The sequence below is a fragment of the Pelodiscus sinensis genome, chromosome 6 (assembly GCF_049634645.1).
Source record: "Pelodiscus sinensis isolate JC-2024 chromosome 6, ASM4963464v1, whole genome shotgun sequence".
In the NCBI taxonomy this organism is placed as follows: Eukaryota; Metazoa; Chordata; order Testudines; family Trionychidae; genus Pelodiscus; species Pelodiscus sinensis.
The window spans coordinates 86218370-86244870 of NC_134716.1; the positions used below are offsets into that span (position 1 = coordinate 86218370).

The 26501-nt window shown below is 39.2% G+C and overlaps 1 long non-coding RNA gene across 1 annotated transcript in view; it reads left to right on the forward strand.

Annotated features, from left to right (window-relative positions):
- Positions 1-860: 860 nt before the first annotated feature.
- The window catches only part of LOC112545126 (uncharacterized), a 108974-nt gene continuing 83333 nt past the window's right edge, over positions 861-26501 (forward strand). The window contains exon 1 of the long non-coding RNA XR_012904864.1: positions 861-1047. This is a non-coding gene — a long non-coding RNA (uncharacterized LOC112545126). The remainder of the gene's footprint in view (positions 1048-26501) is intronic.

Here is a 26501-nt window from a genome sequence, read left to right on the forward strand (position 1 = left end):
GTCTTATGGGAATAAAGGATTCCATCTTTAGCTTAGAAAGGTGTCACTTACACTAGCTGACTTGAAATATCATATGACTACTCTCAATGCTGCATGCAAAGGAGTGGGCTATACATGGATATAGACCTCAGATAATCTCAGGTTTCAACAAAGCTCTAAACCAGGGGTTGGCAACCTATGGCACACAAACCATAAGTGGCACACAAGCCAATTTAGAGCAGCACACACAATGGGAGCTCCCCCCCAGCCAGTGCAGCACCAGTTTCGGGGGTAGCAGGGAGGCTGCAGATTTAGGGTTGTGAGAGTTGTGGGCTGGAAGAGGCAGGGACAGGACTCCCGGGAGAAGGCGGTGGAAGGCGCCTGGAAGGACTAGAAGGCGGCACCACACCCCCTGCCCTCCTCCTAAGCAGGAAAACAGCATCCCAGAGCAAGGCCCCTTCCCCCCTGCAGCATCCCAACCCAGTTCTAGCCTGCCCCCAGCAACTAGCTAGGGGATGTCTCCGAGCACCCAGCCGCTGTGCGTGCAGCCTAACCTGCCTGGGAGTCTTTGATCTCTGCACAGTCAACTTGGACTAAGGGGAAAAAAATACCCCTCATAGTTAAAAATAAACCAGGGGTGGGGGGGGAGAAAGAAGAGGGAAGGGAGAGAAAAAACAAAGGTCCCCCTTCTCTCCCAGGCTCCTTAGGAACACCAGGAAAATAAGTACAACCTCACACTGACACTCACACAAGCAAACCAGGGCCCGGCAGACATGGATCCAGTGGGGAGCTGAATCCAAACGAACTCCAGCTGTTTCTCCCTGTGCTTTCCCTCAATCCTTGGAGGGTGTGGGGGAGAGAATTTGCTCACAAAAAAAAGCCAAGCACTTTCTGAACTCCCGGGCTTCCCAAACTGGCTGCCAACTAGAGTCTCCTCCCAATAAGGAGGCACTGGCTGAAGTCCCTGTCACAGGGGAAGTGAGGGAGGGAGAATGCATAACACAACCACTTTTTTGACAGTCTCAGGAGAAAGGATGAAAATTAAATGTCCATTAAGACTGAAATAAGGTAAGATCTGCATCTTAATGTATTTATTAATGAAACTGTTAAATGTAAGTAGTACTATTATTGACTTTAAAAAGTACCAATGGCACATAGATCTGTAAATAGAAGTGAATAAGTTAAATCTCGGTATGCCACTTCTGAAAGGTTGTTTACCACAGCTCTAAACATTTGATTTCAGTTTCAGGTTTCACTGAAGTTAAGCGATCCAGTTTAAAATCAGCATTTAGACAGTTCTTAAACTGGCGATCCAGTTAAAATCAGCATTTGGGCAGTTCTTAAACTAGCACAATTCAAAAAACAAGACTATGTAGTACTTTAAAGATATCTTGTTAGTCTTTAAAGTGCTACATAGTCCTGTTTTTTATTTCAGCTAGACTAACCTAACACAGCTACATCTCTATTACTATTCAACACAATACAGAGAGACTCCCCCCGCTTCTATTACTTAGATATACTATACTGTACTATAGTTAATATGTCACACTCTCTAGTATCTTTCACTGAAGTATCTCAAAATACTCACAAACACCAGATGTTTAAACTTCATATTATGCCCACAAAGTGGGTAGGACAACTGCAGAAATATAGCCTAAGGCTACACAGTAAATCAATGGCAAGCAAGGACTAGAACCCAGTTCTCCTGACTTCAAGTCTTAAGCCACAAAATCACCATGCTTTCTTAACACACAAAACAGAGATATCCATTTTGTTTCTCTAGGGAACAAATTCTGACCTTAGAAAAGTGCCTACAAATTCCATTCAATTCAAGTTGATATAGGGTAGTGTAAGCAAGAGTACAAGACATTTATTAAACTCAGTTACATAGTTTCTTTTATGTGCTTTAAGGACTAAGATCCCAATGCAGCAAAGCACTTAAGCATGTGATTAACTTTAAGCACCTGAGTAGTCTCACAAAAATCAACATGACCATTCACATGATTAAAGTTAAGCATATGCTTTGCTGGACTGGGATCCTACACCTTAAAAGGTATAATAGAAAGTACTCCATTGTGTTTAAGTATGCTGTACATTATTTAATGTAGAAGGTAACCTATGTGAATTTTTTGTAAGGAGTTTGAACATAGGTTGGGTGAAGCTAGTAGAATTTGGAGATTTGTGACCTCTCAGTGTCAGGAACTCAAAACAGAACCCAGATCCTGCTCGTGGCCCTCTGCTCATTCAGCCAATGACCCTGGGCTCTTGACTGACTGACAAGAGTCCAGCGGGCACAGTCTTGACGCCTCAATGAACTTATATACCTGCAGCTGTGTTTCTGGGCATCCCTCCTATTCCAGCTCTCAACTCTATTCTTGTTGCCTGCCATTGCTCTGTATCCCCATTTCTGGGCCTTATCCTTGGTCTGCTCTTGAGTTCCTACTCCTGGTCCCTGCCCCTACTTCAACTAATACTCTGTCTCTGGCTTATTCCCTGGACTTGGATTTTGTATTCTGACCATGGCTCTGTCTCATGGTTTCTGGCACTTGATCCAGGCTAGCTGCTTAGACTTGGCATTCACCTTTTGACTGCTGCTGTGACCAGGGGATCTTAGACTATGGCTATTGGCCCCGACTCACTCCTGGATTTGATAACCTGGCTCCTGATTATGTCACTAGGCCTGGCCGCTTCTGTTCCACTCATTATACCAGTCTCCTGTCCTGACCAATAGGCAAGATCACCGACTATCTTCTGGTCATTACACTCAGATTAGTTTTGGGGTTCCTAAAACCCATAAGGAGTAATTTGAAGCTTTCATTCTTCCTGTTTAAATGCAGGTATTTTCCCCAAGAAAAATTAAACAGAAAACAACATATTTTTCTTGCTAGGGGGAAGCCCTGTTATGTAGTAAGTACATGATGTGAAACTCTGGCACCATTGAAGTTAACAACAAAACTTGACTTAATTTCAATAAGACCAGGATTTCACTCAGTAAATCAACCCTCTTATATGTAGAGTAGTATTGGTTGCTGACTTTTATGTGGTATAAATACTGCATTCATTTTTACATTATCATTCATGGCTTTCTCCCACTCCTCCTTCCAATCAGTCTATAAATTTGGTTTTTCTCTTCTGCCCTTTCTCTACCTTTCTCTAGTCTCACTCTCTCTCACTATTTTTTCCTCTCTCAACCATTTTTTTTATCCTATGTTTAATTGGATTTCTCCATCTCATCCTTCTGTGCTCCTTATTTCACAGCCTCCCCTTTGCAGAATACAAACTGATAATACTACAATTCCAGTTGAATTTTCAAACTCATGACATTTGAATGGGTTTAGAATGAGGAGATGCCAGTTTCCTATCCCTTGTTCAGACATGTTTTAAAACAGTGGTACCCTGTGTAACAAGAAAAAATTCCCACACGAAGATATGAAACTTATGTTTTCCTTTGCTACCTATGTCTTTTCATTTCCTATAGATAAAATCATAGGAACTTCCTTAATTTTCACATCAATGTTTGTAGCTTAGGATTCCATTAATATATTCCTCTCCCCTCTGCTGTTCTGCGCCCTAGTTTGCAGTCAGTTCATTCTGCACTGATGTATATTTCATTGCCCAAGGCTTAATTTTGATTTATTGTCCATCCATAAATTAGAAAAATATGCTCTGGAATTCCATCCCGCTGAAAAGCTGTGCCTGATGTCAGGGGACTGGGTGATATTTAAGATGTCAGAAATACATATTGGATTAGTGTGCTTTGTTTCCCCACAACAGCAGGTGTTTAATCATAGCTGATGGCTGAAGTTAAATGCATTAGGACAGCATCAGCCAAGAAGATGGAGTTTTTCTAAACCATACAAACTCTGGATAAATAACTCAAAACTAATTGTGTGTCCACATCTTAGGTACATTTTTATTTACTTAATACATTAAACAATGAAAATACACCATGGCACTTAACTTCCTATTTAAAATCCAGGGTGACCATTTACACAATATTGCAATGTGCTTTCTTGGCCCCATCCATGGTTTAAGATATTTTCCTAGGGAACAGAATTGAGAAAGGAAAGAAAAAAAGGGATGGAGGCAGTTTAAAATCAGTGCTACATTTTCAGTTGACAGTCTTGGGGCTTGGAGTTATTCTTCTAGAAATATAGACACTATCTATAAACAGAAATTTTACTCATTCTAACACCAGTTTAAATAATACATTTTCCAACCAAGAGCTCTCAAATTTTCTTTTTTGAATACAGAGTATTTGTTTGTTGCCATTTAGCTTGCAGTTCTGTTTATGTTAATCAGAGCTCTCTGTGTACAGAAAAATGATCAGGCTTGGTCTTGAGCAATTTAGCTGGAGGCCGAAGAGAAGACGCTTAGGAGAGCAAACATTTTCAAGGTCAACCGGTGAACTGTAACAAGCTAGTGAGATTCATGGCAAGAATTGTATATTTTGACACAACAGCGATTTGATTAAAAGAGAAAGTAATGGGTTTAAACAGTCGCTATGAGGATGTAGCCAGACTTTGTTAGCTTTTCGCAAATTACTTAACAGACCAGTGATGGAACTGGAAATAGGACTGTTGTGTGTAAGGTAAAGAAAAGAGGGCTACATTTGAAACAGCAGTAATGAGGAATGTTAATGCTGGGCATTTGTTTAAAAACAAATGAAGTGTAAAACCATAGTTTATTGGAAGTTTATAATATTATAGAAGTCAGAGAGTTATTACAAAGATGAGTGAAATTGAGTTTAAGTCCTTTGATATTCAAAATACAGTTGCAATCTCTCAGAGTGGTAAAGAGATGGGGCTCATATATACATAAATAGTGCCCTGAACTTATATAAGGCCTTTCATCCAAAGATCCCAAAGCACTATGTAAAGGCTGGCACTGGCATTTTGTGGATGGAGAAACTGAGACAAAGAGGCTAATTGATTTGCCCGTGGTCACACATCATTGCAGACTTCCAGTCTTCTGCTCTAGGACCAGTTCCAGGAGGACACTTAAGCACATTCCTAACTGTAAGCATATGTGTAGTCTCACTGAAGCCAATGGGATTTTTTACATGTTTCAAGTTAGGCATGGGTTTAACTCTTAAATTGACCCTAAATCTATACATGATAAATACACTTCAGATGGTTGGACTGTCTCAGTTTTGATGTCATACGTGTCACTTAAAATATGGTTTTGACAGAATTTGGAACAAAAAAATCCTACTTTAAATCAGCAGCTAACCCCCAACAAAACTGAACCTCAACCAAAGGAAAGAGAGAACTTTCCCCATTTGACAACTCTGTTCCATGAGATGGGAGGAGGAGGGGAGAGCTTGCCAGGCCTTCTCTAAATAAGGACTTTTCAAGTTATAAGGCACACATGCAGAACAATAAAGCTTCTTATATGCAAAAATATTATAAACATTTCTTAAGACTGGATGTTTTGAAATCTGAAGTACAGTGAGGTATTCATCAGAGACTAGGACTCTGACAAAAATCCCCTGTAATGATGCTATTTCATTTTCCCATCAGGCCTTCACTTACTGTAGTTCACCTTTCCTCTTTGTTCTGAGTTTAGGTGATTGCTTCAAGTCAGTGCAAGTCTAGATTTACCTTTATTTAAAAACAACATAGGTTACTTAGCTACTACAAAAAGTATTAATGACCCAATCCTGCCATTCTTACCCTGGCAAAATTCATACTGGGTATTCACTGGAAATTTTATGTAAGGACTGCAGGGGTCGGCTATAAAAGTGCAGAGGGCCCAGAAATTACATAAAGCCACAGGAAACATCTAGATTTTCCTGTAAAGATCAAACTCCTTTATTTGGTAGAACAACTCTGTTGTTTTTCTTGTTTGTAATAACATTCCTTTATAATAAAATTCCTCTCTTTTTGATTCATCACAGCACTCTGAATTCTGGTCAGTTCTTCAAATCTTACCATTTTTTTCCTGATATGCTAGAACAGTTCAAAGGTTTGTTAAAAACCCTGAATCTCATTTTTGTGTGTTCTTCCCACATACTGATAAGGATATCAATTCAAAATTGCAGAAGTCACTGATGTTCTCACAGTGTGTCGTAGTTTGGTACTTCTCTGAAACTGTCTGTTAAAAATTGGTGTGACATTGTGACAGCACCAGAAAGGCTGGATTTCCTAAGGAAATTTTCTATGCGAAATGAGACAGATCAGGCCAAATTATACTTTAGAGGTATGGTAGAGGGGACAGATGCTTTTAACTTAAATGTACTTATTAAACCACACAGAATCTAACCCTCCAGCAATTATTCAGCCAAAATGGCTAGTGAAATAGAGTATGGGGCTTTCACTTGAATAAGGGCCTCAGTATATGAAGAATGTCAGGCATAAATTAATACTCAGTCATTTTTGTAACCTAGGGACTGAGGGCTCAAAATGGAGATTGGGAAAGTTAAGCTACGATTCCTTTAAAATATATCAATTAAAGTGTGGATTAACTGTGGGGACAGGGATGAAATTCTTCTGCAGGGAAGTCAAACTATAATAGTTTTTTAAAATGTTACTAGTCCCCTCTTTTTAAATGACCCCTCCTTGGCAACCTTGAAATAGATATGCATAGGGTTAGATTTGATGTTAACAGCAAAAGCCAATCATGTCTTTTCAGTTAACTACAGTTACTTTAGTGGAATAAGAATAACGGAAAACAATAAAATGAATCCAGTTAGCACAGTGAGATGATCCCTCCTTTTTTTTTTTTTTTTAAAAAAGGAACTTATCCAGCACCCTTTCATTCTAGTTTCAGCCTTCTCTAACTCAGGTCCACCTTTGACAATCTACAACCTACAATCTCTTTGCACTCTGCATCCCAGAATGTTCCAGACATGGGTAACCTCACATAAGCACTACAATTCCTAAAGCTCCAGACATCATTAAATATTTTTAAAGAGAGCTTACTGAGCCAGACAACAAGGCCAGAATATGGCATTGGAAGTTAAGATTCTTCAGTTCTCTTGCACTGACTCCTTGTAAGACCCAGAGCAAATCATTCAGAATCACTGTGCTTTGTGCACAGAATGAGTTTCCTTTTCTGAACAATGGGCATAAAACCTCCCTCCCTCTCAGGGGTTCTCAGAGGCTTAGTCAATCAATATTTTAAATCATTTTGAGATCTGCTGATAATTACTCTAAATAACAAAGTATGAGTATAATTGTATCCAACTCCTATTTCTTTTATTCCAGTCTCTTGCTGCTCCAGTCAAAATGTGTGTCAATTCTATGTTTTAAATGTACACCAAAAGAAAAAAAATTACTTAATTATTTCCTCCTAAGACTACCTAAAACAGGTAGGAAGGAGAAAAGAAATAAGATGATATTTAAGCCCACGTGTATGGTTTCAAGAGGGGAAGAAAAATGGCTTTTCCTTGTGAAAAGTGAACAACAAAAGTTCAACCGGGCTGGAATACTAAAGATATAGTGGTGTTGAGCAGGGCCTCCGAAATACGGCTGATGAAATTCTCCTAAATGTAGCAGTATGCTCCATTTCTTTGTGGGGGAAATGCAAGAAGGGGCCCATATTGTTTGTGAGGTCAGAGACTATGTGTTTCAATGAGATCTATAATTAAATGATAAATGATATTGTGGTCTACTATGTTTCTATTTGCCCTAGCAATAAATCATCAGGACATTGAAGTGTCCTAGGTTTTGCTGCTACTAGGCCTGCTTCTCCTTTCATGTGCATGACAGAACTTTGGACTCGGACTTAACTCATCTTCATCAGATATAAAATTCTCTCAGATTCAGGGGGAACAAAAGAACAAAGTTGCAGGGGCCAAACTTACTTGGATACACAGATCTCTTCTGGCCAGCAAAGAGACTCCCAGTGCCACTGTAAAATGCCAGATGGAGCTGATTGTTTAGCATAAGTAGTTAGAATGAACTTTAAGGGACCATTTAAGGTGCAGAAGCCCATTTCCACGTCTGCAGTCATCATATGAAGCAAGCTCCCTACATACCAACTGAATGCAGCACCAGATCCTGCCAGAACAACAGACCTAAAACCTGTATCTTTGCTACTACAATGATCAACATCCTCCACAAACACCTTTCAAGATGCATGGAGCCTTTGCATGCCTATCACAATGTGGTACAGTTCATCCAGTACACTAAATGCCCCAATGAGAACAATGATGTGGATGAAACTAGACAATCACTATGCTCTGGAATGTATTCACATAAGGAAATGATATAAAGACCAAAAAAAAAAAAAAAAAAAAAAAAGTCCTATCACCTGCGGGTAAGCACTTTTCACAAAGCAATCACTGTATATCTGAACGATCAGTCCTCATCCTCAAAGAAAACCCACACAACACTTCCAGAAGATGCACCTGGGTGCTTAAATTCATTACACTGCTAGATACCAAACATCATAAACTGAACAGAGACACTGGATTTAGGCTTATTACAACAATATGGAATCCCCATCACTCTTTGGCTACATCTAAACTACACCCCTCTGCCGGCAGAGTGATGTAAATTAGACGTATCGAAAGTGCAAACGAAGCGCATCAGAATACAGGATATTTTGAAATGGGGCATTTCTGTCAAAAATGCCCCGTCTAAACTGCCAGGTTTTTTTGAAAAGCCAAGTTTAAAAAAAAAGCGGCCACCGCCATTATGCAAATAAAGTGCGGGATATTTAAATCCCTGCTTCATTTGCACTTTTGATACATCTAATTTACATCCCTCTGCTGACAGAGAGGTGTAGTTTAGACACGGCCCTTTTGTCCTATGACTGTAGAGGTGTTAATGCACCACTCTGCATTACCTCTTAAAAGATTCCTTACAGTATATGTTAACTACTTAATGCTAAGAGATCTGCTGCACCGTACTTTTTTCTGTGACACTAGGATTATGTTTCCCAGACTTGAAGAAAAGCTCTGAGTAACTCAAAAGCTTGACTCTCTCATCAACAGAAGTTGGTCCAATCAGAGGTGAAAGTAAGGGGGCGTGCCAGGGAGCGCAGCTCCAGCAAGAGCTGGTTGAGCTGTGGTAAACGCCAGCAGGGAGCTATTTAAAGAACAGGAGGGACCCAGTTTGCGATAGGACAGTACCTGTAAGAAATTTAAGTTCCTTTCACCCCTGGGTCCAATAAAAGATATTACCTCACCACCTTGTCTGTCTTCTTGATGGTCAAAACAAAACAGACCTCATTCTCTAAGGGTTCTAAAAATTTTGGTGAATCTGGGCCAAATGATTTTAGTGGAAAATAGATGAAGCTATGTGTTATGGTGCACACTAGCTACCAAAAAACTATTTTGCAGGAGTCTTTATATCCAGCATCCCCTGCAGGTCATCTGCTTCTGTGAACACTTCATCCCCAGTTGAGAAACATTTATTTCATGTCATTTTCAGGGTTAACAAATGCTCAAACTAACATCTAAGTCTCTCAACAAATTGGCTCTTCCTCTGGCTCTGCCTTCAATCTCCTTTCTCAGTGGCTTGAGAGTCTAGTAGGGGCTCTAGTTCCTCAGCTTTAGTATGGAATACTGGGTCTTCCTGAGGTATGTGTTCTCCTGCAAACTCTGGGTCAAGCCCCTTCAAAGTAGTCCCTCTGAACTCTCCCCTTTTTATAGGTCACTTCTCTTAGTTTAATTATTTGCTTTTCAACCAGAGGGCAGGACCAAAATAACTAATTACAGCACAGGTGAAATAGATATAACTGATAGCTCTTAACTTCATTTTATTGCATGATGAGGTTTTTTTTACTCATCACACTGTGCTTTGAACCTTTGATCCAGATTCAAACTCCCCCAGAGTTTGGGGGTGGTCTTGCCTAAATCTAATCTGAAACTACAAAAAAATTTGGTGGTTTTGGCTGAGTTTTAGTTCGAGGTTTTTAGAATCCTTGTAAACAAACAAACCAAAACTGTGGCATTTCATGCAACTCTAGTACTTGACAGATCATAAAGATTTAAAATGAGTATTTATGGTCATTCAGCTAAAGATTAAACAAACAAAATTCCCTCTTCCCTCACTGTTGTTTCTTAGCCTAGCTGGAATTGATAAACTCCCCTGTTATTTCCCCCCCCCCACCCCACGCTACACCACAACTGCTCCTTGAGGGCCTTGTATCACAAACAAAAGTGCACTGACATGATTCCATTCAGGGCCAGGCAACTTCACTTGCAGCTCGGAGTGAAGAGTATTCTTTAGCTACAGAATTGAGCACACAACCTGCATCTCTGCTTGTGTCTGGAGAATTTAAGAATCAAACTCAGGTCTTACAGCAGAATTCACCTACTCCTAAATCAGCGGGGCTCCCTTTCCCCCACAAATGCATGCAAATAATATGCTAAAACATGTTAGAATCATATTTAAAGGTATCATCAAAAGATCACAACTCCCTTGTAATCTTTCACTGTTTATTTTAGCTAATACAATTCATTTTAAAGCAATATTACAAAATAATTTAAGCTGATTTAGTGTCAGCACTAAAAAAGCTCCCTAAACCACAAAGCCTCTGACCTTCCTACCCAAGTAAAAGTACTCAATTTATAAAAACATTAGGCAAAGCTTGGCCAAGTGCCCAGAATGTCAACAAATGTGGATTCCTCAAACTATGCAGTGGAACTCCAAATCTGGGAGCCCTCCACTAAGAAGGCCCTACTTCCTATCTCTCAGACAAATATAACTAGCAAGTGATGACTCCAGAGTCCCACATCTCATTTAATATGTTAAGCCTTCATACAATGTCTGCCCTTTCTCCCCCTTGATTTGTTTGTTATCCTTTAAACATAATTTCCTGCCTAAAATTTTCAGTTGGATCCTCAGCTGGTGCTAATCAGTACAGTTCCATAAAAGGCCAAGGAGCTGTGCCAGTTTACCTCAGCTGAGGATCTAGTGCTCAGTTTGTTACTTATTCCTCAAAAAACGAGGTTTACAGGGTTCTTTTGAAAAAGGGGTGGGAGTTGGGTGAAAACCCTGTCTATATTGCTATTTTCCCCCTCAAAAAAACCCTCTTCTGAAATAGGGATCGGAAGAAAATATGCAAATTTGTGCCGAAACTGCATATCTTCTTTCGGAAGCTGACGGTAGTCTAGATGTCAGTGTGAAGCTTTACACCATGCAGCCCATGTTATACTTTTTCATGAGGAAGAGAAAAAGCACTGGCTAAACTGAGTAACTTGCAGGAGTCTCATTAAACGACAGTGCTCTTTTAGGCAGTCTGTAAAGTATCTTTCCTCAGGAAAATGTTTGTTCATACCTACAATCTGGTTAATAGCAAAACACTCTCAGAAACATCTTTATGAGTCGGGAGAAGTCATTCTTAGTGCAGATGGCCTGCAAGTATCTAGAGAAAGAGAACTAAATCCACCACCGGCTGATCAGTCACTGCCCCCATTCCCAATTAAATCCCTGCTTCACTTCCTCATCTCCTATGATGTTCTCATGAACTCCTCTGGGGACAATAAATGAGCAGGAAGGTAGAAGCCATGTCTGAGTGTGAGGGAGAAGATTAAGGGCCATGTGTCCAAGGTGCCCATGGCTCAGCACTGCTGCTGTATTTATGCTTTTTTATCATTACACAGCTCAGCCACACAAGGCAAACTGTGTTTAATAAATTAGCCTAATGGATTCCGCAAGTGGTTTGTGAGTGCAGTGCTTCCTCTGGTTAAGAAAAACATTTATATTCTCTCTCCCTTTGCTTTCCTTGGCTATCAGGGTAACCAGAGGGCAGGGGACCCAAGAAGGGGTGAAGGGGAGGAGGATACCTGGAGCCAAATCAGGGGTAAGAGGGACAGTCCAGATTCACATCAGTCCCTAGGGAAGGTTATGAGGAGGGGCTGGGGATGGCAATGCTTTTGCCCTTTGTTTCACATCACTGTTGTGATCCTTGGCAGCCCCAGGCTACAGTACCTACCACAGCTTTCTCCAAGCACAGCCATCCGCCCCTTCCTAGTGTTACGCATTAAGTCTTCCAAAGGGGCCTCTTTAACAGCTCCCCATGAAATAATAATTCATTATGTCACTAGGACAGAAGAAAGGGAGTGTAAGTGTCTTGATGGGATTAGAGGAAACCCCCACAGAGATGATTTAGAAGCCATGATAATTCATTTAATAGGGGCCTGGGGTAAATTGCTAGACAGGGAAATGTAACTGAACCACCTTAGAAAGGGCGCATTAGAACTCTGTATAGGATAACTGGCTTCATTAGCAATATTTAAGAGATTTCATCTAAGAATGAGTCATAAAATACAGAACTATTTTATCCACCTGGTTTGGTGGCCTTTAGCTTTACTCTGTCTGAATATTAAATTGGAAATGGCACTACTACAGCAACACATTTTGGAAACTATTCTTTTGGCTGTTATTTGTATGGTTGGTTTAGTTTCTCGTTTGTTAACCTTTTGAAATGAATATCATTGAAGATGGGAGAAACTCTAATGACGGAGAATAGACAGTCACAAAACTTAGCAAAAGGTCTAAGCTCTTACTGCTGCAAACATAGTGGTACCAAAAGAGTCACAAACTAGAAAATGATTTGGACATTCCCTGATAACTAGCCCATTCAAAACAAAAACAGGGCTGCATTGCATATGTGTGATTGCACAACAGCTTAGGTTGGTGAGATGAAAACACACATGCTCATGAATAATCATGTATAGTTCAGGAAACATACCTCTCTATTCAATTAAGCTGAAGTTTTGTGCTTTAACAGCAGATGCTATTTTGCTGCATTTCTAACCTACAAGCAAAATGGTGGATTAGGAAAGAAAAAAAATGCTCTAGTTTTCAACCCTAACCAGCAGTTAGAAACATTTAACGTCATTTTAAAAATGAATCCTGGAAAAATAATGTTACAGCCTGCTTTTATTTTATTTTGGTATGGCCCAAACAGCTAGGATGCAAATGAGTCCATAGCATGTTTAAATGCATGTTAAAAATTAGGGAGGGATTAAAGACAGAAACAGGCTAGTTCTACTCTTAGGTGTAAGGATGGTAGAATTTGGTTCAGCACATGTTGATTTGAGTATATGTATGAATGCACACGTATGGGAAGATTATCCACAACTGAACAATGGTTTTTGATACTGTTATTATAAAGTGTTTTCCCTTTCTTAATACTGCAGGACTGTATTTGGCTTACGAAATTTCTTAGAATCTACCAAATTACACAGTAATATTTCCCCCTTGCACTTTAAGTTAAAAATCATAAGGCTTTGTTTGTAAATTATTTAAAATATATTGGATTTTTTGGCTGCCTTCTTGGATACACTTTAGGACACAAGAGGCACTTCACAATTTGTGCAGATGTTTAAACAAATGCTAAGAAGTGGATCTTAAGCATGTAACTCTTTCAGGCTCCTCTTTCCAATGTGCCCATTTTTATCACTGAAAACAAAAGAAAAGCACTCCTCAGGAAATATATTGCCAAATAAAATGAATGAAACATTTTTGTTTGTAATGTCACACACGTGTGCATTGTTAATTGTTTTCCTGGCATATCAAAATGAGACTGCAACATTTTACCCTCGCTGTATGGGGTAAGACTAATTGTCAAATATGTTTCATCTAGGAATTTTTCTATTTGCTGAATTGTGTTTCATTAATTGAATAAGCTTCTTAAATAGCCAACATAAATAACTGTCGTGTCTTTAGTTGCCAGAGCTGTTGCCTCACACCTGGATATACATTCTGTATTATTAATACATTTTTTAAAAAAGTTTCTTAATAAAAAAGACAGTAAGTGTATGTAAATCATGTAGTTACATATATTATGTCCTATAACTGTGGAATTAACCAGATATTCTTTAAAAAAGCAAAAACCTCTTCTGCTGGGTATCACAAAGTAGCAGCAACACAAATATGCCTTTTTTACCATCTCCATCATCCTACAGTAAAGATGTTGATTTTATAAAATGTTGTAAACCATTTGGAAATATAGCAAGTAGTATATTTTTAAAATAAAACTAAAGATATTAATAACCACAACTATCAATTCTCAGAATAAGGTAAGTGTTTTAATAAATCATCACTAATACTCCATACAAATATAAAAGAATGACTAGCTATCTCTCGGGGTCTTTCCCCAGTGACCGTTGCCTGTTATGACTTTGAATGATTTCCTCTTGTGGAAGACAGCCAATGCTGTCCATTATTCCAGATGGTCAACTCTGGTGCAAAGTTCTGCAAACGGTTCCTGGTTTTCAGAAATACCTCTCCAGTTTATTACCTTCCAGAAAAAGCTGATCCAAGATTAGACAACTATTAGCTGGCAAATAAAATCTAAAATGTCACACTTACTTGTGACATACATTCTGCTCTCCATGCTAAGAAAAATGTTGATGATTTTATGTTCAGTGCATAGTTAAAGAAAGCCAAAATTGTATGTTACAAGACAAAAAGCTCTGTAGCATCCATTGAGTAATATGTTAATCAATTACAGCTTAACAGCTAAGAGGTGACAGGGAAAACAATGCAAATAACACAGACTTCCTGGGCCAAATCCTGCTCTCCGTTACACTCATGTAACCTCATTAATTTCCACGCGATGCAACATTTCAAGCACTCAGGCTATGTCTACACAGCAGCGTTATTTCAGAATAACTGACGTTTTTCCGAAATAACATAGTCCGTGTCAATTATTGTCAACATAGTCCACACAAGCAATTATTTTGACATAATGTCGAAATAATGCCGAGCTGGATGACTGCTTACTCCAACTCCTGTAACCCTCATTGTACGAGGAGTAAGAGAAATCGGGGAAAGACTGCTCTCTCTCGAAAAAACTGCTGTGTGGACAGCGCCAAAAGTCGAAATAAGCTATTTCAACTTAAGCTACACAATTAGTGTAGCTCAAGATGCGTAGCTTATTTGGAGGTTAGCGCTGCTGTGTAGACATGTCCTCAAAGTAGAATTTGGCCCCACATTTTACATGTGGAAGACGCTACATTTTCCAGCACCGTAGATATTTAACAGGCTAAGCTGTAATTTCTATAGAAAGCAAATTTAATCATGCAAATACTGCAATTTATACTAAAAAGAACATCCAGTTTTCATAAACAAAATATATCCACTCCTAAGATAAATACTTTAGCAATACCTTGATGCAACAATTTTACACATTTAGATGTGCCTCTTACATGTGTAGTACCATCATGCTCATGATGAAAAGGTATATTTTTCTTATTGCTGCAAAATATGGACTTAAGCATGTGCTTAAATGGTTTCATGAAAGAGGGTCAAAGTTTGGATGTCTACAATATTGTGCATGTCTGGCTTGAAAATTAAAATAAAAGAAGATTGACCCAATTCTGTTCTCATTTATAGCTGTGCAAATCCAGAATAACGCCAGTTAAATCAGACCAGTAGCTTTGAAACTGAATTCAGTGGAGTTCCTTCAGATTTTTACACTGGCATAAAAATAAAGTTTGGTCTGATGACACATTTTATTTCAGCAACATCTACATATCAGGCTGCCTGTACAACTATGTGTGTCTGATTCACTGACACAGCTGAACCAAAGTAATTGGACATTTCAAAACAGTAAGGGAAGGTTCAGCCTCTAGCACTAATGTTAGATTCTTTTAAAAAATTGTTTTCAACAGAAAGCCAGCTATAAATTTGACCTCTTGACTTTTTTGAAACTGGGTCAAATGGTTGTCCCTGTAGCACTATAAGTACATTCAATAAAATCAAGTATATCTTGTGTTTGAAACATATTTTATAAATAGATGTATAGATGGACTAGATATTGAGAAAAGGAATGGTACAGATTATGAATATTAAGATTTATATTAATCTATAAGCCTATTAAAGTACAGTAAAACCTGTCCTTCAGACCACCTTTTTAAAGATATCACCTCCCTGATGGGACCACTAAATTTCGGGCCAAATTATTTTCCCATAAAGAACAATGAAAAGAAAATGATTATATTAAGACTACTTCTACTATGGTTTCTTTTCATTGTTCCGCCAAAAATGATTCCAAACAGTAAAATAACATTGATTTTGACCTTGTTAATGAACCTGAAGAACTTCAAGGAATACGTGAACACAGATTTCCCTTGAAATTGGAAAAACTAATATATCCATGCTAGTCTTGTCAACAGCAGTGCAAGGTATATTTCTTCATTGGTATTATAGATAGGCAACTTATTACAATATTATGAATGTTCCCTAGGGGTTTTTATGTGGATTTTTCTTTGTACCAAAACTCTTAAATGATTATATACTTTGTATAATATTGACTAAGGCCTGGTTTACACTGTAGTTAGATCAAAGTAAGACAGCTTCTGTCAACCTAATTCTGCAAGTGTGTTCACTAAAATGTACTTACACCAATGTAAGTTGCATACTACACTAACTTAACTCCAACTCTGTGAGGGGAATAGCACTTCAATCCATATAGTTAAGTCAATACAGTGTCAATGTAGAAACCACATTGCTTACATCAACCTTTGCTGACTTTTAAAAGCCATATTCTTCAATATTGACAGTTAAATCGGTGCAAGCATTCCTGGTGAGGCTGCACACCACCAAGACAAGCATAGTGTGAACATCCAAAAGCAATGTAATTGCTATGGTGACTGCACTGCAACTTCACTTAGATCAACTTAATTTTGTAGTATAGACTTGTCCAAGAGTTAGGAGTATTGTAAAAGGCTTTGTTGTACAGATTATTATATATTATGACATGAGTGTCATTTTTCTAAAACATTCATCTCTTCAGAGTAGGAATTTTCTATTGCTCTTTCACTGGGGCTTTTTCAGTGTCTTTATGGACAAGCTTCACTCAAAACTCTATATCACCAAGAAAAGTTCCACTTAACACATATATTACATGAAAGGTAGCAAGGTCAAGTTGCAGTGAGCCTGAAGGCTACCCCTGCATAGAGTAAAATATAACTTCTCATGGACTATCTCATTATAATGTAAAGAGATCACAGAAATTACAAATCTCAGAATACAATAATCCATTTGCGTAGGAGCAATAGGAAATCTACAACTAGATGAGGAGCAGATCTTTTCTTTAAAACATGAGAGTAACCACTGACTGCATTTTAGGACTTCCTGGGCCATATTTGATAATCAATTGTGTTAATGGTAGCCACTTTTGTTTCTTTTTCTTAAATTCCCAAGTCTGGTGTGTGTTCATGCGCATGTGGATATCTGTTTATTCACATTGTTAGCACTTAATATAGAGGAGAAGAGTTCTATCCCTACTTTGTCAGTGTAAAGGTCACATGGGCCATACCATGTTAATGTGATATTACTGAGAGTCCTAGTGGGCTTGGATTCAAATGCAATGAAATAAAAGTTGAACCTCTCTAGTCCAGCACTCTCTAGTCTGGCAACAGCCATGGTCCAGAAAAATTGTAGTTATCTGGATATCAGTTATCATGGTTTTGACCAAGTTTTCTGCAGTCCCATAAGGTTTGTTCTGACTCTTAGAGTTCTGTGCTATTATTTAGCTATAATTTATCCCTAAATGTCTTCTAAGACATTAGAAGTAAGCAGTGGAGATTTTGGTAATGCTGCTAGACAATAGAGACCTCCCGTGTTCTGGCAAATTCTCTGGTTCAGCACTGGTCAGGTCCTGAGAGTACTAGATTAGGGAGGTTCAACTGGTACCACAATGAATGATCTGAAGAGAAGAGCACAAATAGTTTTTATTCAGCAAATAAATGGTGTTATTTTTCTGGAAATAAGCATTTTTCTACTGCTAAAGCAAAAATAAGCATTTTGTTTACAAAAATGATAATAGACAATTTGCACTAGTTGGCAATAGGGATGTGAACAGCTAATGGGTTACCCGGTTAACTGGTTACCCAGGGAGCAGCCCCCTGCCAGTAGCCTACTCCAACCCCATGTGGCTAGCAGCTGGGGCCTGGAGATAGCAGAACCCCACCCCTAGCGTGGAAATTGGGAGCCAGCGGCAGTCCCAGCTACAGCATAGGGCTTGCAGAGGAAGGCCCGTGGACTAGGCGGGGGGTGTGTGTGTGCTGGAGCCATGAGATCCTGCTAGTCAGTTAACTGGTTAACTGATTAACTGGGACTTTACTTCCCTAGTTGGTGGCCACTCCCGAAACCTGAAGTGGCTGATTTCTCTGGTGCTATATATAAATTGTTTGTGAAGCGAATAGGGATCTTTAAAAATGATCTATATTTTTAGTTAAGTAGCTACATTTGTCTCAACCAGTGGCTCTCAACATTTCCATATTCTCCCATCAGGAACACCTCTCCCTGTTAGCAATAGGAACGCACAGAGTGGCTGCTATCCTTGGCCAGCATTCATAACATATCAGCTAAGAACCCACAAACTAAATTGTTCGGTGGCAGGGGAGGAGGCAGCTCTTCTACTCAACTCTGCCACTATTCTGTAGTCACATTGCTTTAATAGTTTAGATAAAAACCAATGTTGCACTATGCATGTGAAATTTATGGTATATATGTAGACAAGCAGAGGTGAAAGTAAGCTGGTGTGCTCTGGTGAGCAGCTCCGGCAAGAACTGGCTGAGCTGCGGCAAAAGCCAGCAGGGAGCTATTTAAAGAGCTGGCAGGGACCCAGGCTGCAATACGACAGTACCTGTAAGAAATGTTAGATTTTTTTCATCACTTTCTACAAGTGTGTTAACACCACTTGGTAGCAATTTTGCTTCTTGGTCAAAAGTCAAGGATTGCCTGAATCTGATATCTGGATTTACATTAGAGTAACTCCATTGACTTTCAATTAGTTATTCCTGATTTACTTCAGTGTATGAGAGAGACCAGAATAGAGTACTAAATGTCTGACTATAATTGGTTTGAAATTGGGGTGAAATGGGCAGATGTGGAGCTCCAGCGACCATGATATACCTGGACCCCAAATTTCTCTCAATGGACCTTTATACACCTTTCATCAGTAGGACTTTGTCTGAGAAAGGTGTTAGGACAAATCTCTATGTATCAGTTAGATAGTATTTTTAGTGCAGTGCACATACCACTTGCAATATTTAAAATTATCCCCACAATTACTATATAATCTAATGTGATATAAAATCACTTCAATATCCATCATGTATTTTGACTGGAAGACTACCTTTTTTATTTTATTTTATTACTAGTATGTGATGAACAACTAAACTTATTTTAAATAAGCAAATTTTAGTATGGCAAAACTACATCAGGTTTGAATCAATCATTAGTGTCTCATCAAGGGTTTGTTTAAAGCTGCAGTTTTATTTTTTCTTTTGCTGAAATTCAGTGCACTGCATACAATTTACAAAGCTATTACTTTTCACTCATTCTGAACCCTCCTTGTACCTCCCTTGCTGTGTTATTTTAGCCTGTTCTCAGCAGTCAATGAGCATGTTTTTATTATTATTTATACCGCATGAGGGACATCTATGGAGTTGTACAAATGAAATGACAAATCCTTGCCCAGAGGAACTTACAATCTAAGGCCTTTGTTTTGCAATTGATAAAACATGGATGGAGGGTTGTGCCCATGGCTATCAGTAGAAGAATTGGGGCCAAAACCTTATTTCTGCAGATTGATCAGGTGGTGAGGAGTATAACTAGGCCCTGATTCTGCCATGAGAAGTGCTAACTAGGCAATCTGTGTTGTGTGGTGCCTAAAAGTCTTGACCTACAGATCTGGTAGCACAATCAGAGCGTAAGTGTAATTAGTTTGTTACCATTTGTAAATTAACATGGATATTTTTTCACTTTCAAAAGCTCACATCTAGTTCTTGACTCTAATGTACTACTCAGAGACCAGGTGTTTTCTCTGCATTATAATGTCCAGCATTCCTTTATGCAAAATAGTGTACATCACATATATACAGCCCAACTGTTCATTCTTTACTAAGTCAAAACTTCAATGGCAGTTTTGTTCAAAGGAGGACTGCAGGTAAAAACATTAACTAAAGCTGTTTCCAATGTTTCATCAGCTACAAGTGGATATATGGATCTACATACCCAAAGTCTGATACCTTTTATCTAATTCTTATATTGAATACTGATATACAACCAAGGGAAAAATGTCTTGACATATGACTCTTTGCTGATATACTGACCTGTATGATTTACAGTGAATATATGTAGTAAATTATATATTACAGGATTGTATAGCTTTTTGAAAGAACAAAATGTAAAAATTATATACAAAACCTTTGGTCATCTAGTAGGAGCCATGTTATTTGTAATTTGTCAATTATTTTTTGTTTGGAATCACTATCTTTACAATAAAAATATATAGATTATGAATTTCTTGGAAAGTCTAATGCAGGTAGGTGATATTTTGGTTCTTCACGTACTGTCATTCTGACAGAGTATTAATTCAGATTTTCATGCTCTAGTCAGCACCTTGGATGTCCTTAGAGTTTTACACTTGGATTAAAAATACATTGAATTCATCAAGCATATTGTTAGTAAAATGAATTTGGAACATCCCTGTTGCAAACCCAGTTTTATGATTTTTCTGTCCCCTAAAGAATTAAAGAAAAAACTGAAATATTTGCAACTTTTGCAGATGAACTCCAATCCCTCTGTCCCCATCTTTGAAACTATGAAATAAATTGTGCATCAACAGCTATTGAGCTGTTTTCAGAACTGAAAACTGATCAAATTTCTTTCTCTAAATATGAAGATAGCAAGATCACTTACTTCCCGGAAATGCATAAAATAGAGTAACTCAGAGATGCAGCTGATTAGACAGGTTTGAAACATTTATAGATTAAATCTATACCCTAACTCCCATATTCTGGCACTATCACTACAAAAATCCCAGATATGAGGCAGGAAAGATCAGGATGCAAGAGAAATAAGTAGAATCTGTACCAAAGTACATTATATTGTGGCACAAAAGGAATAAATCATATGTGTATGAAAATGATAAGCTTTAAGCTTTGGAAAGAGTTGTGCAATTGACAATCAAATGGAGCTTAAAGGGAATTACGAGGTTTTACACTAAAGTCCTGAAATAAAGAAAGTAATATTTTACAGCAAAAAATTGCAAATGTCAAGATTAAATCATAAGATTTTGCACCATTGAGCTACTAGCTAGCTCTATAGCTTTTTCAGTTCTTAACACAGGGAAAGACCAACTTTCATGCTCAATAAAACTTAAGAACTTTAGAAATACATTTAGAGACACAAATCATGTATTTGTGACTTCTCCTCCTTAAATGGCTAATTATAGAAGAAAAATGATTGAATATATGAATTCTTTGGCTGGTAACCTATTCCTGCATTTGTTTTAGCCCACTTTATAATCTTCTCTGTTTGTTAGATGGAACTGCCACCAATCTCTCACCTTAAAGGAAAGTAGGTGCTCAGAGGAATTATGTTTTTTTCTTCCTTCCCCCTCCAAAGAATGTATCAGCACTACTATGTCTTACTCAAAAATATCTTATAGCAAACACAAGTGGAAAAAAACAGAGCTCAGCTGTCCAAATGGCTTTCTCTGATCCAAAGTTGGACAGGTGGTGACCCAGATTGAATCTGTTGTTGTGGGAATGATTTGATTCACAAATAGGGTTATAAAATTTTATATGAAGATGCCAGTGGAAAATCACAAGATCCTAGAGAGAAAGGCCTCATCCAGACAAATTTATCTTAATAGCTGTGAATTTTGGAGCATAAAGAAGAGAAAAAATCAATGATATTGAATATTTATGTTTATTCACACACGGTATGCATTTTCATATGCATGCAAGGACATACTAATAAGCTGTTATATATCCCTTTACATTTTTAAGGCACTGTACAAACAGATTATTGCTCTTATGCGTACGACTGTGCACACATGCATTTTCTTATGTTTACACATTTGTGTGTTATCTGCCCAAAGAATTGTCAAGTGTTTTGGGCAATTGAAAAGGGGATTAGTTTCCTAGAGTGGAAGATGCTAGCAATACCTGCTGGTCCTGTATATATCAGATGTATAATCTGCCTATGGTCTAGGTGTGTACCTATATAACACGGGGATGCCCATTTTTCTATAGCTAGAGCCACACGTGTACAATATGTAAACACCCACCAAACAATGATGAAATATCTCCAGTCCTAGCTAACCGGTTGATACATTGATCTCGGTGGATTTTGAGATATACACTTCAATTTGGGCCCAAGTCACTTAGTGGACACTGCCACCAACAGCTCTGACACTGGGTTATTTGTTGTTGCTGTTTGCTGTCCCTGTTTGCACATTAATCCAGTGACAATTAGGTGTCAGCGAGCGTTGTTTCTGCTCGCTGATAGCCTTGGGCTCTGCGCTTGAAGCCCTAATCAGGAGTGTAAACTCTGCTATATTTCAATTTGGAGAAGCGCTCTTCCGCTAAGAGGCCCCTGGCACTGCGATAAATAAAACGCCTATTTACTCTATTGCCACACTTAGACATCTAATGCACTTACTACCAGCCCCCTAATCATAGCCTCCAGTTAAATCCGCCTATAAATCACTCCATTCTCATCCTGCAGATTAGCGAAGCCATTTCCCCCAAACCCCACAATGAGCACTGTTTCCTTTTCTTGTTAGTCAAAAGCTCCATGATTTTTATTAGGTTAAAGACGAGCTCACAGATGGTAAATCGCGTGGAGAGAAATGAGCTGGAGAGTTACACGGTGCAGTGCGGGACCTGCAGCCGGGCGGGGGGGAAGCAAGCTCTGGTGTCAGCACAACAAGCACCGACCCGCAGCTCCCCCTGGGCTCTGTGCCTCCGCCCGGCCAAGGGCTCGGAAGGGGAGGGGCCGTTCTCCTCCGGCAGGAGGGGCGCCGCCTGGCAGCGCAGCGGTGCGATGAGTTTGTCAGGCGTCAGTTGCCAGCCGGCGGGAGGGGGCGGTTGTTGCCTTGACAATATTTTTATGTGCAACCAATAAACACGAAAGCTGGCTGCGCTGTGGAGAGCCCTAAACAGCCTCAGCTCTGCAACGTTGCACCATTAGCCCGAGCCAGAGACCGATTTACAAAGAGTGAACGCTAGAGAAATAGCCAGGCATCGTAAATAGTCACAGAAAGAGCCCTGCAGATGTATAGCCCAGTAGCAATGGCTAGCAGTGTAACTAAGTGTGAATCTCTCTCTGGAACCTTCCCTCTGGAGATAAGAGCTAGAGAGCACTCCGTGGTCTATGGAGCTCTCCACAGCCCTATCCTAGAGAGGCCCCAAATATCCATAGTGAAAAATGGGATACATTTTGCACCTTTTCTATTAGTGATTGGCCCAGAACAGATTGTGATTCTCTGAAATTTGCTCTTTATTCTAAATCATTAACTAGAAAATTCCCTGACAATAATTCTTGGTTTGGAACTTGTTCAGGTGACCTTTGTTGCTAGTATTCTAGACTTTAAATGTTCGCTGGGTTGTTTGGTCCCACAAAGTCACATGATTTGTCATTCTATCCTTGATAGGTTGTGCATATTGCTGAGATGTCAGATTTCTAGTGCAATAAACCACTACTATAAATCTGAAATTAATTTTCCACCAATAGCTGAAACATTTGCTTTAAATTTTGGCACACAGTTCTGCCCATAAATCAGTGCCCTAGAACAACCATTGGAAGCAAGCACAAAAGGGAGGCAAACCCAGGCAAACATCTTTAAAAATGTATACAAATAGTTGAGGTATTTTTATAGATTTTTGTCTAGCTTTACTCATATGGGTTATAGCAAAATCTCACTCTTTCTTGTGGATGTTTTATATATTACTTAAATATCATATTTATAGATACATAGAGAACATCTATTTAATACGAATTTTAGTTATGCTATTTTGGTGTAAACAAGAGCCTACTGGAGGAGGAAATGAAGGGAAAGCAGCAGCTGGTATCATAAGGCCCAGAACACAGCTTCTGCAGTTTCACCCACACTCCTTTAGCCGCTGCTGCTGAGCCCCATTCCTGCCTTTTATCTATGTTCCCCTCAACCTCCTCTACCCTCCCCTTACTTTTAATTTTCTAAAAGGGGTGGATTGCAGTGAAGTGCTCCCTGTAATCTTTGTTTAACTATTTCCATATGACAACTGCTTTGGAGCCCTGCAGCCTCATGAAAAGGCGAGAAGCCCTGGCTCTGTTGTGGAGGATCCCCAAGGGGTGGGTATGTAAACAAAGCCCAGCTCTGTAGCCTTTTACACCTCGCTTTCCTTTCCCATTCTTGCTTGGATCTCAGGTGGAATTAAAGGGATTAAAGCTGAGAGTAAATGAGGCGAGTGTGCAAAATGACTCCTTTCTGAACCAAACGGCATGTTCCGTGCTGAGGAAATGAGATGCACATTTAAATCTCATCCATCCACCGCCTGTGGCCACCACCATGTACCTGCCTACTTAGCCCAAGGGTTAATTAATTGAGGCTTCAATGCACTATTGCAAGAGCATTATTGCATTTGATACTCTACATCTGTGATTTAAAACTCTTTCAGTCCCTTGTCAGCAAGGGAGGGTTTTAACTAGGAAATTAGCATTCAGATAAGGGTATGCTCTATTTGCTTCTGAAAGGAAGGAAATATTAAGGATGCTAGTGCACAAACCAAGCTGTAATATGGTGTCCCATCCTGGAAAGGGCTCCTGGGCCCTGCATCCCAGGGGGATGCTGTGTGCAAAGGGAGAGGGATACTGAAAATGGCTTTCAATTCTCAGAAGGAAACACTAGATAGTAAAAACCAGGCTACCAAAATCATATTATTTTTTTAAAAGCTAGCTTATTTTCCATGATAATTATATATTGTCTACCCTGACATCTGACTCATTTTAAATACATAATCACTCAACCACATAATTTCAGCTTTATGTTTCAGGAGTTCAAGTATAAGCAGGATTTTAGTAACTAGATGGGGAGTAACATTAATATGTTAATAATCCCCTTTTATTTTATTTTGGTAAGCAGAAAAATAATAATTCCTTACATTATTATTATGTCCTGGAACTACACTCCAATTCAAGAGAAAGTAATCCCAAATCATTGAAATAAATCACGTTTCCCAGCAATACAACACAATAATTTAGGATATGAAATGACAAAGAATGAATCCAACCAAAACTGCAGGAAAAATTAGAAGTGAGCAGGATGTCATTACAGCAAGCTTGACTTCAGCTAGGTTACCACCACTACTAGCAGAGCCTGAAATAACAGTGCAAAACAGTTATTAAAGATCAATAGCAATAATGATTTACATTTACAGTGGTCCCAATCCTGCAGCTCCTTTCTTATGCAAGTAGACCCTATTCACAAGTATAGTCCTCCCTGAAGTCGAAGGGATTATCTGCCTGAGAGGGGACTGCTGACATGAGAGAGGATTTCCAGCTCAGGCCCATAGCACCTTTCATCCAGAAGCATTCCAAACAACCATGCACTCTACCTCACACTATCCTATTAATGGATCTGAAGAATTATGGCACAATTGCATTTTTGAGGCCCAGCCCCAGTGGGATGGATGTGCAGAATAACATCACCCTAGAGGTTGCTCCAGATGTTTGTCTGGGGCAGATGGTTACTCAGAATTGGCTTTGAGGGAGGTACAAGCAGCCTCTATTACACTTCACTATAATTCTAGTGCTATAGCTGGGCACTGTATTTGAGCCATAGTTGCACACCATTAGTGTAAAACCCCGACTGCATCTGGCCAGTATAGAAAACATGCATGTTCATTCCTCAGATTCCTTCAACCCTCTTTAGGCACCACACAGTAACTAGATACCCACACCTGGCCTATGCCAGCTGCCTCCAGTGAATCAGGCTGCAAGACTGATTCCTTGCTGTGTAGGTTTCTGTCTGCAGGCTGGAGCCCAGACCTTAGGACTCTGTGAGGTGGGAGGGCACCAGAGCCTGAGCTCCAGCCTGAACCCAGAAGTCTCATTGCAGTGAAACAGCCCTATAGCCCAAGGCATAGATCAACATACCCAGTGAGGCCACACACAATCTGGACCATACAGTATGCACAGCACTTCAGCCAGCACTGAAATACAATCACCTCTGGGATGAAACAAAACAGTGCACAGCAAAAGTGCACAACAGTTTAGAACAGGAAGTGAAGATGAATTTGTCCTGTTGAAATTCCAGGGGAATTTAGGAAGATGGATTGCAATCAGCCTGGCACAGAGGTTAACACAGTTAATTTTTTCATGGAAGATGTGGTGGGTTTTAATAACCATGACCAATCAAGGCTTCAGCTTTGTCTCTTCCAGAAGATGACATTTCCCATGTTGCTAAAGGGAGTCTGTACTGCTGAAAGAGAAGAGTGATACCTATTGACTTCTCAAAACCGCTTCTTGTAAAATCTAGCTAGGCTTTCCTTAGAAGCTTTCTCTTTGCATATTAGCCAAACCTAAGTTTTGCTTAGTTTAGAACAATCGATCAGGGTCCTAGACAAAGAATACATCTTATGCAACACAATACCTGATTACAATTCTAGTTAAACCTATGAGGTAATAAATATGCAAAACATGGGAATGCTATTAAGCTTCTGGCCTGCATTATGGCCCAATCACCAGACATGCATCAGGATTACAAAAGATTAATACCTTTGTCATATGATAGGTATAAAAAACAATGACTACTGTTATATCTATCTTTTAAAG